Source organism: Gopherus evgoodei, chromosome 21 (genome assembly GCF_007399415.2).
Source record: "Gopherus evgoodei ecotype Sinaloan lineage chromosome 21, rGopEvg1_v1.p, whole genome shotgun sequence".
Lineage (NCBI taxonomy): Eukaryota > Metazoa > Chordata > Testudines > Testudinidae > Gopherus > Gopherus evgoodei.
This window is the reverse complement of record NC_044342.1, coordinates 11,485,653-11,489,495: the sequence shown is the minus strand read 5'-3', so window position 1 is coordinate 11,489,495 and position 3,843 is coordinate 11,485,653. Positions and strand designations below refer to the sequence as shown.

The 3,843-nt window shown below is 41.9% G+C and overlaps 1 pseudogene; it reads right to left on the bottom strand.

Annotated features, from left to right (window-relative positions):
- Positions 1 to 1,672: 1,672 nt before the first annotated feature.
- On the bottom strand, positions 1,673 to 3,231 carry LOC115638060 (annotated as a pseudogene).
- Positions 3,232 to 3,843: the final 612 nt, after the last annotated feature.

The window sequence follows — 3,843 nt, the reverse complement described above, 5'->3', positions numbered from 1 at the left end:
GAGTCACATAGGCAAGTCACATGTCCATGTATGACTCAGTTCTTTACAGGGAGAGCAGCCATTGCTCACACGCTATCTTGAAAGTCCCCAGGAAGACTTCTTATGTGGATTGGAGTCTCTCAAGGTCCATTGTTGATTAAGTGTTTCTTGATTGGGCACTTAATCTTCAAATTCCTTTCTCAAGAACCTGACCAAATGCTTCACTAATGCTACTTAGAATCAAACACATTGAGATACAAGTACATAGCCAGTGTTCTTAACCTCAACTACAAACTGATACACAAATACAGATAGCATAATCATAACCAGCAGATCATAACCTTTCCATAGACAGCTTACTGGATCTCCTTTTTACAAGATTTGGTGCAACTATAAGACCCTGATTTCAACAATGATCTATACGCACAGTTCATGTCAATAAAGTCACACCATCCCCATACACTCCCATCTGTCTATCTATGTACAGCCGTCTATCCATCCCCATACACTCCCATCTGTCTATCTACATACAGGCCCCCAAAGGGAGGACTTAATATCGCCCCCAAAGAATATCGGATTGTTGTAATTATATGTTCCAAAAAAATGGCAAGTTTCTCCACCTTCGAAGCAGTTTGTGTAGGAAATGTTTAGTTGCTTAGACAGCAAATGAGACTATTTATCTTCTTTCTTGAAACCCCTTACTGTTAAATCCAATAAACCTGCAAGCTGCAATCTAAGATCTGGAACACTTGGTCATATTTGGGGAAGTACTAAAATAATTACCCTTCGCCTTCCATTTCTAGACATACCAGACTCTCTCATATCACAGGAGCGTTTACCTTTCTGATCTTGTTCCAATGTTGGGGATATAAATCTGCAAATTTACCCCAGAATGATTTTGTACAGAGTTCATTTAATTCAGTGAATGAAAAACGGAATACAAATCAAACAATAACCCCGAAGTCTCATTTGGCATTTCCTTCTCTTCTGCTGGAGCGAATTCAGGGATAAAAAGGTCTCTCTTTGGCTAGCATCAGTGATGCTTTCGAATAGCCCAGCTCCAATCTTCAGCAGGGTTCGGTTTCTTTCATTCACTCCCAAGTTTATGGACAGTTCTTTGCTGTTATATAGATTTTTTCCCTTCTTCTTCCAAAACAACCTTTCGAACTTGTTGGGCGTCTTCAGCAACAGCATCTAGGAATCTATGCAGCACGAAGCTGGTGGCACTATAAGAAATTCCACCAGCTGTGAGGGCACATAACACGGGTAGGACTTTCCCGCAATACTCACTAAAATCTGCTACCAACATCCAACTCTCAGTCATGGCCTGCAATTTAGTTCCCATTGAAGAAGATAATAAAGCACTCATTGACTTCAAATTGAGCAGGACCGGGCTCCGGCTCAGTAATTCCCGCACATATTTGACTGTTAGATCTTTGGCCAGTGGGGTTTTTATCATGGCTTTCAGGTCGTTAACAGATTTTCCAGAGAGCTGAGTGAGTTTTGCAAGAGAGTCGTCCTCCAGGCCGAAGCTCTTGGAATAGTCATGCATGCATTTCAGAAAGATGGGAACATTAAAAGCAAGACAGAGACTTTTGCTATAAGAACCAGGAATCGCAGCCATGCCTCTGGAGGCAGCTCCTGACAGGAGGGCTAATTTCCATATCTGCTGATTTAGGGCTTCCTTCTTCTTTTATAAGGTCTGTGGAGAAATATTTGGCAGGCTGAGCAGGAAAGTGTATCTCTTGTGACTGAGAAGTTCATGTTCCAAAGTGTCCACCAGGTCATGGAAATCGTATTTCTCTAGATCAAAGCTGGAGAGAAGGAAAACCTTAGGAGAGATGATCCCTTCTGCTTCAAGATGCTGTATGCAATTCTCTTTAATCGCCTCCAAGATTTCCTCCTCCTTGTAGGTGGAGGGTCGTTGCTTCTTGGCATTATACAAGTCAGCATCTACTTTGGAGCACACAAAGTAAAACTTCTTTCCCATTCCCCGAATCTCCCTCGTAAGCTAGGCATGTCTGGATTTGAAACGCTCAGAAGAATGATGAAGAAATCATAGCTGTCAAAGTTTACTTTTTCAGGATATTAGTCTATCTGCAAATCTGGTGTTTCAACTCCTGGCATGTCCCAGAATGTTACTTTGGGGTATGTGGGGTGTGGATAAGGAGTTGGCTTCCTTGTTGTTTCTGTCTCCCCAGTCGCAGCCGCGTTTTCATCCTCGTGTCCCACACCCCGGATGGCATTGATGAAGAATGATTTTCCAGCACCTGTCTCTCCTGTGATCGCAATATTTAGTGTGGCATTTTCAAATGACTCCAATTCCTCCTTCACTTTGCAAGCTGCTTCTGATGGGTCTTCAGTTTCTAAATGAGCCAGGAGGTTTCTGTAGCTCTGTAACACATCTCGACAACTTCCTTTTGGTATGAGTCCAGATCTGTGGCCATCATGAAATTTGTGAGAGCTGCCATCTGCTGCAGAAAAGAAAGGGAATATCTCAGTTATTGTTTGTTTTAAAAAGGCAGGATAAGAAAACCCCAGATGGTGTAAGAATCCACAAATATAGGCCCAATTCACCATTGTTCTGCATCTTGTAATCTTGTATTGCGCAAATAAATGCAACGTGTGTATAAAATGGTATGGAATTAAAATGGCAGTGTTTTATACCCCCATAGCATGCACTTTGCAATGGTGAATTAGGCCCTGATTTGTTTGGGGAACACGTTTATTTCAACCACCTCAGTCTGTCTCTAGATGACCAAAAAAGTGCTTTTTAAATTGAGTTATCCAATACTATCCTCACAGAGAAGTTAGGAGGAAAAAAAAACAGATACTCTTGCTTAGAATCCAAAGCCCTAACACACAAGAACTCAAAACAGCAAGAGACAAAGCAGGCTGCTCCTTAAGGCAGAGCGGCACAACTCACCCCGCCTTGCTCTAGACTGCCTCTTTTCAGACGGACCCAGATCACATGCTTCCCTACAGAGCTCCCTGCCTGTGAACAAGACCAGAAAACCCCTGACATTGAAAGTGAGAGCTTATCTTTGTAACACAGTTTTCAATCCATCAATCTCCTCCTCAGTACATTCCTTAATTGACAAACACAATGAAAACAAAATCATAAATGTAATCTTATGGGAGGGCTGCGATTTTGCTGTGGCCACCCTCTTCTAGAACCACCATCTCCTCCTCATCATCAACCTTCTTCTTGCCAAGCAAACTTTTTGCCATCTTTACTAGTTCAGGGGTCATGTCCTCTAACTATGCTGAGTTTTTATCCAGTTACAGCTGACCAAGAAGCCTCTACTAGCTATGTCACAGATCTGAATATCCACACTGTCTGCCTTCAGCAGAAGAACCTGAAAGAAGCCGAACCGTGCTGAAGGTTGGAGCTGGGCTATTCAAAAGCCTCACCGATGCTAGCCAAAAGGAGACCTTTTTATTCTTGAATTGCTCCAGCAGATGAGAAGAAAATGCCAAATGAGACTTCAAGGTGCCAGTTTGATTTGTATTACATTTTTCATTCACTGAATTAAATGAACTCTGTACGAAATCATTCTGGGGTAAGCTTGCAGATTTATACCCCCAACATTGGAACAAGATCAGAAAGGTAAATGCTCCTGTGATATGAGAGAGTCTGGCATGTCTAGAAATGGAAGGCGAAGGGTGATTATTTTAGTACTTCCTCAAATACGATCAACTGTTCCAGATCTTAGATTGTAGCTTGCAGGTTTTTTGGATTTAACAGTAAGGGGTTTCAACAAAGAAGATAAATGGTCCCATTTGCTGTCTAAACAACTAAGCATTTTTTACCTAAACAGCTTCCCAGGTGGAGAAAGTTGCTATTTTTTGGAACATATAATT